Genomic DNA, 13,946 nt, shown 5'->3' on the forward strand with positions numbered 1-13,946 from the left:
AAGAACGGAGCGAATCCCAAATTGTGGTCGGAAGAGGTCTCCAAGGCCTTCACTTCTATTAAGTCCCACTTTGCTAGTGCTCCCATCTTACATCGTCCTGATGTGGATAAGCCATTCCTAATGGAGGTGGATGCCTCGTCCGTTGGTGCTGGAGCAGTCCTCTATCAAAAGGATGCTCAAGGTCGGAAGCATCCATGCTTCTTCTTCTCTAAGACCTTCACGCCAGCGGAGAGAAACTACTCCATCTGGGGCAGGGAGTTGCTAGCAATGAAGTTGGCCTTTTCGGAGTGGAGACACCTTCTGGAAGGTGCGCGGTTTCCCTTCCAAGTTTACACGGACCACAAAAATTTGGTCTATTTGCAGACAGCCCAGCGGCTAAATTCTCGCCAGGCCAAATGGTCCCTGTTCTTCTCCCGGTTCCACTTTTCCCTTCATTTTCTCGCCGGGGAGAAGAATATCCGTGCTGACGCTCTCTCTCGCTCCCTTATGTCAACTGAGGAGGAGGAAGAGGAGCCTCGGCTTATTGTCACTTCCGAGAGCCTGAGAACCGTAGCGCCGGTTTCGCTAGAGTCTGTGCCTCCGGGCAAGACTTTTGTGCCCATTAATTTGTGACCGGAGGTTCTCTCTTGGGCTCATTCGTCCAGGGTGGGTGGACACTTTGGGACAAAGAGGACATCTGAGCTACTGGCGAGGACGTACTGGTGGCCGCATATGGTCCGAGATGTCAGAGATTACGTTCTGGCGTGTGTCTCATGCGCCAAAAATAAGTTTCCTCGACAACGGCCATCTGGGTTACTCTATCCCTTGCCGGTGGCAGACAGGCCCTGGGAGATGGTCGGGATGGACTTTGTAGTGGGTTTGCCCAAGTCTCGCGGCTGTACCGTCATTTGGGTTATTACCGATCATTTCTCGAAAATAGTGCATTTGGTGCCGCTCCCACGGTTACCTTCTGCACGGGCCTTGGCAGAGTTGTTCATAAGACACATCTTCCGCCTACACGGCATGCCAGACAAAATTGTCAGTGACCGGGGCCCCCAGTTTGAGTCTCGGTTCTGGAGAGAGCTTTGTCGTCTTCTCAGCATTGAGTTAAATCTCTCTTCCGCATATCATCCCGAGACGAATGGGTTGGTAGAGAGGGCCAACCAGACCTTGGTCACATACCTGCGACATTTTGTTTCAGCCAGGCAGGATGACTGGGCATCCTTGCTATCATGGGCAGAGTTTGCACTGAACAATGCCATAGCCGACTCCACTGGACAAACCCCATTCCTCCTCAACTATGGTCAGCATCCACGGGTACCTGTGCCTATGCCCGTGTCTTCCGCAGACTCCAGGGTGGCAGACTGGGCTGTGGAGGCACGGGATATTTGGGACCGCACTCAGGATGCTATTCGGGCCTCTAAGGAGAGAATGAGGTCCTCCGCCGATGCTCATCGGCGCCCCGCTCCGACCTTTGCTCCTGGCGACTTGGTGTGGCTCTCCGCCCGTAACATCAGGCTGCGAGTTGAGTCCACTAAATTTGCTCCTCGCTACTTGGGCCCATTCAAGGTCCTCGAGCAGGTTAATCCTGTGGTCTATCGTTTGGCCCTTCCGCCACGCCTGGGTATCACCGACACCTTTCATGTGTCCCTCTTGAAACCCGTGTATATGTCCAGGTTCTCCGAGTCATCTGCTGGGACATCGGGTTCGTCTACGGACGATTATGAGGTGAACGCTATTTTGGGGTGCAAGGTGGTACATGGCAAAAAATTTTATTTGGTAGACTGGAAGGGTTATGGCCCCGAGGACAGGTCATGGGAGCCTGTTGAGCACATTCGGGCCCCGCAGCTCATTGCTGCCTTCGAACGTAGCGAGGCCCAAGGAGGGGGGGGCCATGTTAGGAGTCGAGTTTCCTCTGCTGCACAGGGGGAATCTCGATCCGTCTCCACTGCGGTCTCCCATTCTCCTCCAGCCTCAGTGGAGTCTGCTCAGCAGGGACGTCGATCCCAGCGTCTCGCTCAGTCTGACTCTGTGCGAAGAGTTACTGCTGCTTTTCCTGCTTCTGCCATTGAAGCCAGTGCTGGGCAGCGGCGAGTGGACGTTTCTGGATCTAAGTCCTCATTTACACACACTGAGCATGCCCAGGGCAAGATCTCCTGTTGGAGATCGAGGGTCACATGCTCAGGTACTGCAGCACATCCCATTGGTCCTTTTGGCAGGTCCTGAAAGGGCAAAACTTCTGTAGCTGTTTTCTGTGCTGCAGCTATATAAACTGCGCATGACCGCACGGCCATGCGCTAGTATTGTCTTGTAAATATGTGTGTGTGTTGTGAGTGAAAGTCGCTCTTTAAATACCCTCCCTTTTGAATGTCTGTTCGCGGAAGGTGTATGTTTGCTATCTAGCGCCCGACTTATCCAACAGCACGTAACACACATTACAGCTACCAGTTGCTGTGTCCGCCTGTACGGCGCCGTGCGCTTGCTCTGCGCTTTCCTGACCCAAGCCTGGGTGGTTAGTGGCGTCCGTCTGTGCGGCACCGCACGCACTCTTGTGCCTTTATATTATTATTTAGTTTCCTTACACACCCAGTTGCGGTGTTGTGCCAGCAAGTGTCTAATCGGACTTCAATTCTAGTTGGGGTTGAGTTCGCTGACTTATTGCTCGCGCTCTATGTGCAGTACCACGGTCCTGTGACGCAACAGGATCGCTTCCTTCATGCAGGGTGCAGTTAACCCGTGCGTGAATACTTGTAGTACTGCCATATAGTCCATCTTACTAGCAGCAGGGTTTTTACCTGCACGGTGGACCTCGGACTGCGAACGCACCTAGTTCCATTTCATCTTGTACTTGGTGCGTTCCGCCAGTCCTAACAATATGGACACCCCTAACCAAAAAAACTCAATCATTTAATTTAGACACAGGCCATTTTCTTCATTCTGTTAGTCAGATTACCAATATCCCTTCTGATTGCATTTTGGCAACTTTCTATGTAAAGAGCCTGTATACCTCTATAGACCATGATTTAGGTATCTCTTCTTCAGTCATCACACCTTAGTAATAACTCCACCCAACTATGCCTTGATCTCCTTTCTACTGTACTGAGGGAGAATTACTTCTTGTTTGGGGATCATTTTTACCGACAGATACGCGGGACCGCCATGGGCGCTAACATGGCGCCCGCCTATGCTAATATTTATATGGATAATTTTGAACGTTCCCACGTATACACCAACACTCTTTTCCAACAGTTTAGCAAGTGTTGGCTATGCTTTATTGATTACATTTTTTGCCTATGGGTTGGGTCCCCTGAGGACCTGTTCTCTTTCACCGAGGTTCTCAACTCCATCAGACCAGAACTACGATTCACGTTAAACTGGCATATGACACAAATCTCATTTCTTGACACCCTGGTGATTAAAAACAACATGGGTACCCTTTCCACTGACATCTTTACAAAACCCACAGACACCAATAATTTACTCCACTATACTAGCTGCCACCCCGCTTCAACAAAAAACAGCTTACCCCGCTCTCAGTTCGCACACATCAAGAGGATAGTATCTGATAGGAATCTTGTCCCCACTCGCCTCAATGAGATGGCCAATAAATTCAGAAACAGACGATATCCTCAGGAACTCCTTACCAAAGAGAAAGCCAGGGCCTTGGAACCTCACCTGGAATCACATACTACCCCTACCAGAGAAAGAGTTACATTTGTTCATACACACCATCCGGTAATGCCCACAATCTACACCACCATCCATAAACATTGGTCCATCTTGGCCAAATCCTACCCTAACATTGAAGCCTTCCAGACTCAAGCTCTCATGTGCAAACGACGCCCCCAGAACATTAGGGATAGCCTGGTCAGAGCAGACATAGGGAGCTTCTCTAGGATCCCCAAACAGACCTTCCTTGGCACAGAACGCAGAGGCACATTCCCTTGCCTCAGCTGTGCATGTTGCTCTAACATCATCAAGGGTGACAAAATTACTCACCCTCACTCAAGCAAACACTACAACATTAAAGGCTTCTACACATGTGATACTAACTATGCAGTTTACCTCCTGAAATGCCCGTGCAGCTTACTTTATGTGGGAGAGACCACCCAACATCTACGTGACAGAATTGCTAGTCACAAGTCCACCATACGCTGTAAGAAGACTTGGCTACCAGTTTCACACCATTTTATCAGTGCGAACCACAGTGTCTCGCAACTGAGAGTACAAATAATTGAACAGGTCGAGAGGCCTCGAAGAGATGGAAACCACATTAAACTATTGAAGGAGAGGGAGGCCTATTGGATCTACACCCTGCAGACATTGGCCCTAAGAGGTCTTAACAGAGAACTGGATCTCACAGTCAAGTAACCATATGTTAATCTTACACATTAGCCCTTTGCCTGCCCCGTTGGCCCCGAACTGGGACTCATACACCCTTCCAGGGATCCATGCCCTCCGCTCTGCTCCTACAATTATAAGTGTTGTCTCGACGCTTCCTTCTCCTGCAGCCCTCTGCTAGTCCGATATTCTTTTGTGCCTCATCGCTATGTCAGCATTCTATGACAATACTGAAGTCGTGCACCTGTGTTCCCGTTTAGTCCTGATTTCTGTCGCTTTGTCTCAGATTATTTTGGTGACAGAGCACGCATCTCTAATATATAGGGATCTTGTGAATTTTCTATATAATTTTCTATATATATATTTTTTTGTGTAAATTTAATATTTTTTTATGTATATATAATTTTGTATATATTGTATATTCATGTTTGGTGATTTTTTTCTACTTTTTGTTTATGTTTCAGTAAGGTTTGAGAAAGACCCTGTGGGTCGAAACATTACCTACCATGAAACACTGCAGTGTAGGGTTGAGCGAAACGGGTCGAACATTTTCAAAAGTCGCCGACTTTTGGCGAAGTCGAGTTTCATGAAACCCGATCCGACCCCTGTGCGTGGTCGGCCATGCGGTACGCGACTTTCGCGCCAAAGTCGCGTTTCAATGACGCGAAAAGCGCCATTTCTCAGCCAATGAAGGTAAACGCAGAGTGTGGGCAGCGTGATGACATAGGTCCTGGTCCCCACCATCTTAGAGAAGGGCATTGCAGTGATTGGCTTGCTGTCTGCGGCATCACAGGGGCTATAAAGGGGAGTTCCCGCCGACCGCCATGTTACTGCTGCTGATCTGAGCTTAGGGAGAGGTTGCTGCCGCTTCGTCAGAAGCAGGGATAGCGTTAGGCAGGGTCCATTAACCACAAAACCGCTTGTGCTGTAGCGATTTCCACTGCCCAACACCACCTTCGGTGTGCAGGGACAGTGGAAGCTCCTTTTTTTTTTTTTTCCTCAGCGCTGTAGCTCATTGGGCTGCCCTAGAAGGCTCCCTGATAGCTGCATTGCTGTGTGTACGCCGCTGTGCAAACCAACTGCTTTTTTCAAAGCACAAATCCTCTTGTTCCTTCCTTTCTGCACAGCTATCTTGTTTGTTTGTCCACACTTTTTATTTAATTTGTGCATCAGTCCACTCCTTATTGCTGCCTGCCATACCTGGCTGAGATTACTGCAGGGAGATAGTAATTGAAGGACAGTTCCTTTTTTTTTTTTTTTTTTTTTGTGGGAGATTAAGATTGACATTTCTGCTAGAGTGCCATCTCTGTCTGTGTCATCTCTCACTCAGTGGGCCATAGAAAGCCTATTTATTTTTTTGCTTGATTTGGGTTCCAAAATCTACCAGAAAAAATCACAACATAGTAACATAGTAACATAGTAACATAGTTAGTAAGGCCGAAAAAAGACATTTGTCCATCCAGTTCAGCCTATATTCCATCATAATAAATACCCAGATCTACGTCCTTCTACAGAACCTAATAATTGTATGATACAATATTGTTCTGCTCCAGGAAGACATCCAGGCCTCTCTTGAACCCCTCGACTGAGTTCGCCATCACCACCTCCTCAGGCAAGCAATTCCAGATTCTCACTGCCCTAACAGTAAAGAATCCTCTTCTATGTTGGTGGAAAAACCTTCTCTCCTCCAGACGCAAAGAATGCCCCCTTGTGCCCGTCACCTTCCTTGGTATAAACAGATCCTCAGCGAGATATTTATATTGTCCCCTTATATACTTATACATGGTTATTAGATCGCCCCTCAGTCGTCTTTTTTCTAGACTAAATAATCCTAATTTCGCTAATCTATCTGGGTATTGTAGTTCTCCCATCCCCTTTATTAATTTTGTTGCCCTCCTTTGTACTCTCTCTAGTTCCATTATATCCTTCCTGAGCACCGCTGCCCAAAACTGGACACAGTACTCCATGTGCGGTCTAACTAGGGATTTGTACAGAGGCAGTATAATGCTCTCATCATGTGTATCCAGACCTCTTTTAATGCACCCCATGATCCTGTTTGCCTTGGCAGCTGCTGCCTGGCACTGGCTGCTCCAGGTAAGTTTATCATTAACTAGGATCCCCAAGTCCTTCTCCCTGTCAGATTTACCCAGTGGTTTCCCGTTCAGTGTGTAATGGTGATATTGATTCCCTCTTCCCATGTGTATAACCTTACATTTATCATTGTTAAACCTCATCTGCCACCATTCAGCCCAAGTTTCCAACTTATCCAGATCCATCTGTAGCAGAATACTATCTTCTCTTGTATTAACTGCTTTACATAGTTTTGTATCATCTGCAAATATCGATATTTTACTGTGTAAACCTTCTACCAGATCATTAATGAATATGTTGAAGAGAACAGGTCCCAATACTGACCCCTGCGGTACCCCACTGGTCACAGCGACCCAGTTAGAGACTATACCATTTATAACCACCCTCTGCTTTCTATCACTAAGCCAGTTACTAACCCATTTACACACATTTTCCCCCAGACCAAGCATTCTCATTTTGTGTACCAACCTCTTGTGCGGCACGGTATCAAACGCTTTGGAAAAATCGAGATATACCACGTCCAATGACTCACCGTGGTCCAGTCTATAGCTTACCTCTTCATAAAAACTGATTAGATTGGTTTGACAGGAGCGATTTCTCATAAACCCATGCTGATATGGAGTTAAACAGTTATTCTCATTGAGATAATCCAGAATAACATCCCTCAGAAACCCTTCAAATATTTTACCAACAATAGAGGTTAGACTTACTGGCCTATAATTTCCAGGTTCACTTTTAGAGCCCTTTTTGAATATTGGCACCACATTTGCTATGCGCCAGTCCTGCGGAACAGACCCTGTCGCTATAGAGTCACTAAAAATAAGAAATAATGGTTTATCTATTACATTACTTAGTTCTCTTAGTACTCGTGGGTGTATGCCATCCGGACCCGGAGATTTATCTATTTTAATCTTATTTAGCCGGTTTCGCACCTCTTCTTGGGTTAGATTGGTGACCCTTAATATAGGGTTTTCATTGTTTCTTGGGATTTCACCTAGCATTTCATTTTCCACCGTGAATACCGTGGAGAAGAAGGTGTTTAATATGTTAGCTTTTTCCTCGTCATCTACAACCATTCTTTCCTCACTATTTTTTAAGGGGCCTACATTTTCAATTTTTATTCTTTTACTATTGATATAGTTGAAGAACAGTTTGGGATTAGTTTTACTCTCCTTAGCAATGTGCTTCTCTGTTTCCTTTTTGGCAGCTTTAATTAGTTTTTTAGATAAAGTATTTTTCTCCCTATAGTTTTTTAGAGCTTCAATGGTGCCATCCTGCTTTAGTAGTGCAAATGCTTTCTTTTTACTGTTAATTGCCTGTCTTACTTCTTTGTTTAGCCACATTGGGTTTTTCCTATTTCTAGTCCTTTTATTCCCACAAGGTATAAACCGCTTACACTGCCTATTTAGGATGTTCTTAAACATTTCCCATTTATTATCTGTATTCTCATTTCTGAGGATATTGTCCCAGTCTACCAGATTAAGGGCATCTCTAAGCTGTTCAAACTTTGCCTTCCTAAAGTTCAATGTTTTTGTGACTCCCTGACAAGTCCCCCTAGTGAAAGACAGGTGAAACTGCACAATATTGTGGTCGCTATTTCCTAAATGCCCAGCCACCTGCAGATTTGTTATTCTGTCAGGTCTATTAGATAGTATTAGGTCTAAAAGTGCTGCTCCTCTGGTTGGATTCTGCACCAATTGTGAAAGATAATTTTTCTTGGTTATTAGCAGAAACCTGTTGCCTTTATGGGTTTCACAGGTTTCTGTTTCCCAGTTAATATCCGGGTAGTTAAAGTCCCCCATAACCAGGACCTCATTATGGGTTGCAGCTTCATCTATCTGCTTTAGAAGTAGACTTTCCATGCTTTCTGTTATATTTGGGGGTTTGTAACAGACCCCAATGAGAATTTTGTTACCATTTTTCCCTCCATGAATTTCAACCCATATGGACTCGACATCCTCATTCCCTTCGCTAATATCCTCCCTTAAAGTGGACTTTAGACAAGACTTTACATAGAGACAAACCCCTCCTCCTCTCCGATTTTTACGATCCTTTCTAAACAGACTGTAACCCTGTAAGTTAACTGCCCAGTCATAGCTTTCATCTAACCATGTCTCGGTTATTCCCACTATGTCAAAGTTACCTGTAGATATTTCTGCTTCTAGTTCTTCCATCTTGTTTGTCAGGCTTCTGGCGTTTGCGAGCATGCAGTTTAGAGGATTTTGTTTTGTTCCAATCTCCTCACTGTGAATTGTTTTAGAAATGTTCTTACCTCCCTTCTGAGTATGTTTTCCTGGGTCGTCTTTGTTCGAGTCTAATGTTTTTCTTCCCGTCCCCTCTTCTTCTAGTTTAACGCCCTCCTGATGAGTGTAGCGAGTCTTCTGGCGAATGTGTGTTTCCCAGGTTTGTTGAGGTGTAGTCCGTCTCTGGCGAGGAGTCCATCATACCAGTAATTCACACCGTGGTCCAGGAATCCAAATCCTTGTTGTCTGCACCATCGTCTTAGCCAGTTGTTTGCATCAAGGATCCTGTTCCATCTCCTGGTGCCATGCCCGTCTACTGGAAGGATAGAAGAAAAAACTACCTGTGCATCCAGTTCCTTTACTTTCTTCCCCAACTCTTCAAAGTCCTTGCAGATTGTCGGTAGGTCCTTCCTTGCCGTGTCATTGGTGCCAACATGTATCAGAAGAAATGGGTGGACGTCCTTGGAGCTGAAGAGCTTTGGTATCCTATCGGTCACATCCTTGATCATCGCACCTGGAAGGCAGCATACTTCTCTTGCAGTTATGTCCGGTCTGCAGATGGCTGCTTCGGTGCCTCTCAGTAGTGAGTCTCCCACCACCACCACTCTTCGTTGCTTCTTGGCTGTACTTTTTGCTGTCACTTGTTGCTGTGTGCCCTTTTCTTTTTTGCTTGCTGGTATTGCTTCATTCTTAGGTGTGCCATCTTCATCCTCTACAAAGATTTGATATCGGTTCTTCAGTTGTGTGGTTGGTGATTTCTCCATGGTCTTCTTGCTTCTTTTGGTCACATGCTTCCACTCATCTGCTTTTGGAGGTTCTCTGACACTTTTTGCACCTTCTGTGACCAGTAGAGATGCTTCTGTTCTGTCTAGAAAGTCTTCATTCTCTTTGATGAGTTTCAAAGTTGCTATTCTTTCTTCCAGACCCCGCACCTTTTCTTCTAAAAGGGCCACTAGTCTACACTTCTGACAGGTGAAATTGGATTCTTCTTCTGGTCGATCTGTGAACATGTAGCACATGCTGCAGCTCACCATGTAGGTTGTCAAATCTGCCATGTTGCTCCTAGATCCTGCTGACTTGCTGTGTGTTTTCCTTCTTGTGTAATCTACTCAGCCAAGCTCTCTTGCAATAATGTCCTACAGGCAAAAATTCCTGGAAGGCACCTGGAATATGCAAATTAGCCTCCTGAAGCTTGAATCCCTGGTTTGGTGATGCTTTCGAAGCAGCTGGTCCCGGCTGTACCCAACGATCTTCTAGCTTAGGGAGACTTCGCTTCTCCCAGAAGGCACCTGGAATATGCAAATTAGCCTCCTGAAGCTTGAATCCCTGGTTTGGTGATGCTTTCGAAGCAGCTGGTCCCGGCTGTACCCAACGATCTTCTAGCTTAGGGAGACTTCGCTTCTCCCAGAAGGCACCTGGAATATGCAAATTAGCCTCCTGAAGCTTGAATCCCTGGTTTGGTGATGCTTTCGAAGCAGCTGGTCCCGGCTGTACCCAACGATCTTCTAGCTTAGGGAGACTTCGCTTCTCCCAGAAGGCACCTGGAATATGCAAATTAGCCTCCTGAAGCTTGAATCCCTGGTTTGGTGATGCTTTCGAAGCAGCTGGTCCCGGCTGTACCCAACGATCTTCTAGCTTAGGGAGACTTCGCTTCTCCCAGAAGGCACCTGGAATATGCAAATTAGCCTCCTGAAGCTTGAATCCCTGGTTTGGTGATGCTTTCGAAGCAGCTGGTCCCGGCTGTACCCAACGATCTTCTAGCTTAGGGAGACTTCGCTTCTCCCAGAAGGCACCTGGAATATGCAAATTAGCCTCCTGAAGCTTGAATCCCTGGTTTGGTGATGCTTTCGAAGCAGCTGGTCCCGGCTGTACCCAACGATCTTCTAGCTTAGGGAGACTTCGCTTCTCCCAGAAGGCACCTGGAATATGCAAATTAGCCTCCTGAAGCTTGAATCCCTGGTTTGGTGATGCTTTCGAAGCAGCTGGTCCCGGCTGTACCCAACGATCTTCTAGCTTAGGGAGACTTCGCTTCTCCCAGAAGGCACCTGGAATATGCAAATTAGCCTCCTGAAGCTTGAATCCCTGGTTTGGTGATGCTTTCGAAGCAGCTGGTCCCGGCTGTACCCAACGATCTTCTAGCTTAGGGAGACTTCGCTTCTCCCAGAAGGCACCTGGAATATGCAAATTAGCCTCCTGAAGCTTGAATCCCTGGTTTGGTGATGCTTTCGAAGCAGCTGGTCCCGGCTGTACCCAACGATCTTCTAGCTTAGGGAGACTTCGCTTCTCCCAGAAGGCACCTGGAATATGCAAATTAGCCTCCTGAAGCTTGAATCCCTGGTTTGGTGATGCTTTCGAAGCAGCTGGTCCCGGCTGTACCCAACGATCTTCTAGCTTAGGGAGACTTCGCTTCTCCCAGAAGGCACCTGGAATATGCAAATTAGCCTCCTGAAGCTTGAATCCCTGGTTTGGTGATGCTTTCGAAGCAGCTGGTCCCGGCTGTACCCAACGATCTTCTAGCTTAGGGAGACTTCGCTTCTCCCAGAAGGCACCTGGAATATGCAAATTAGCCTCCTGAAGCTTGAATCCCTGGTTTGGTGATGCTTTCGAAGCAGCTGGTCCCGGCTGTACCCAACGATCTTCTAGCTTAGGGAGACTTCGCTTCTCCCAGAAGGCACCTGGAATATGCAAATTAGCCTCCTGAAGCTTGAATCCCTGGTTTGGTGATGCTTTCGAAGCAGCTGGTCCCGGCTGTACCCAACGATCTTCTAGCTTAGGGAGACTTCGCTTCTCCCAGAAGGCACCTGGAATATGCAAATTAGCCTCCTGAAGCTTGAATCCCTGGTTTGGTGATGCTTTCGAAGCAGCTGGTCCCGGCTGTACCCAACGATCTTCTAGCTTAGGGAGACTTCGCTTCTCCCAGAAGGCACCTGGAATATGCAAATTAGCCTCCTGAAGCTTGAATCCCTGGTTTGGTGATGCTTTCGAAGCAGCTGGTCCCGGCTGTACCCAACGATCTTCTAGCTTAGGGAGACTTCGCTTCTCCCAGAAGGCACCTGGAATATGCAAATTAGCCTCCTGAAGCTTGAATCCCTGGTTTGGTGATGCTTTCGAAGCAGCTGGTCCCGGCTGTACCCAACGATCTTCTAGCTTAGGGAGACTTCGCTTCTCCCAGAAGGCACCTGGAATATGCAAATTAGCCTCCTGAAGCTTGAATCCCTGGTTTGGTGATGCTTTCGAAGCAGCTGGTCCCGGCTGTACCCAACGATCTTCTAGCTTAGGGAGACTTCGCTTCTCCCAGAAGGCACCTGGAATATGCAAATTAGCCTCCTGAAGCTTGAATCCCTGGTTTGGTGATGCTTTCGAAGCAGCTGGTCCCGGCTGTACCCAACGATCTTCTAGCTTAGGGAGACTTCGCTTCTCCCAGAAGGCACCTGGAATATGCAAATTAGCCTCCTGAAGCTTGAATCCCTGGTTTGGTGATGCTTTCGAAGCAGCTGGTCCCGGCTGTACCCAACGATCTTCTAGCTTAGGGAGACTTCGCTTCTCCCAGAAGGCACCTGGAATATGCAAATTAGCCTCCTGAAGCTTGAATCCCTGGTTTGGTGATGCTTTCGAAGCAGCTGGTCCCGGCTGTACCCAACGATCTTCTAGCTTAGGGAGACTTCGCTTCTCCCAGAAGGCACCTGGAATATGCAAATTAGCCTCCTGAAGCTTGAATCCCTGGTTTGGTGATGCTTTCGAAGCAGCTGGTCCCGGCTGTACCCAACGATCTTCTAGCTTAGGGAGTCTTCGCTTCTCCCAGAAGGCACCTGGAATATGCAAATTAGCCTCCTGAAGCTTGAATCCCTGGTTTGGTGATGCTTTCGAAGCAGCTGGTCCCGGCTGTACCCAACGATCTTCTAGCTTAGGGAGACTTCGCTTCTCCCAGAAGGCACCTGGAATATGCAAATTAGCCTCCTGAAGCTTGAATCCCTGGTTTGGTGATGCTTTCGAAGCAGCTGGTCCCGGCTGTACCCAACGATCTTCTAGCTTAGGGAGACTTCGCTTCTCCCAGAAGGCACCTGGAATATGCAAATTAGCCTCCTGAAGCTTGAATCCCTGGTTTGGTGATGCTTTCGAAGCAGCTGGTCCCGGCTGTACCCAACGATCTTCTAGCTTAGGGAGACTTCGCTTCTCCCAGAAGGCACCTGGAATATGCAAATTAGCCTCCTGAAGCTTGAATCCCTGGTTTGGTGATGCTTTCGAAGCAGCTGGTCCCGGCTGTACCCAACGATCTTCTAGCTTAGGGAGACTTCGCTTCTCCCAGAAGGCACCTGGAATATGCAAATTAGCCTCCTGAAGCTTGAATCCCTGGTTTGGTGATGCTTTCGAAGCAGCTGGTCCCGGCTGTACCCAACGATCTTCTAGCTTAGGGAGACTTCGCTTCTCCCAGAAGGCACCTGGAATATGCAAATTAGCCTCCTGAAGCTTGAATCCCTGGTTTGGTGATGCTTTCGAAGCAGCTGGTCCCGGCTGTACCCAACGATCTTCTAGCTTAGGGAGACTTCGCTTCTCCCAGAAGGCACCTGGAATATGCAAATTAGCCTCCTGAAGCTTGAATCCCTGGTTTGGTGATGCTTTCGAAGCAGCTGGTCCCGTCATCATCAGTGGGAGAAAAATATTGGCCTCAGGGCTTGTGTGCCACTCCTTACTCCTGTGTGTGCCATCTCTCACTCAGTGGGCCATAGAAAGCCTATTAATTTTTTTGCTTGATTTGGGTTCTAAATTCTACCTGAAAAAATCAATAAATCAATCAGTGGGAGATTAATATTGGCCTTTGGGCTTGTGTGCCAGTCCTAAGCGTGCCATCTCTCTCTCTCTCAGATAGTGGGCCATAGAAAGCCTATTTTTTTATTATTTTATTGGGTTTATAAATTTTCCCTGGAAAAAAAAAAAAAGTGGGAGATTAATATTGGCCTCTGGGCTTGTGTGCCAGTCCTGAGCGTGCCATCTCTCTCACAAATAGTGGGCCATAGAAAGCCTATTTATTTTTTTGGTTGATTTGGGTTCATAATTCTACCTGAAAAAATCAATCAATCAATCAGTGGGAGATTAATATTGGCCTTTGGGCTTGTGTGCCAGTCCTAAGCGTGCCATCTCTCTCTCTCAGATAGTGGGCCATAGAAAGCCTATTTATTATTATTTTTTTTATTGGGTTTATAAATTTTCCCTGGAAAAAAAAAAAATGGGAGATTAATATTGACCTCTGGGCTTGTGTGCCAGTCCTGAGCATGCCATCTCTCTCACAAATAG

The sequence above is a fragment of the Ranitomeya imitator genome, chromosome 1 (genome assembly GCF_032444005.1).
Source record: "Ranitomeya imitator isolate aRanImi1 chromosome 1, aRanImi1.pri, whole genome shotgun sequence".
In the NCBI taxonomy this organism is placed as follows: Eukaryota; Metazoa; Chordata; class Amphibia; order Anura; family Dendrobatidae; genus Ranitomeya; species Ranitomeya imitator.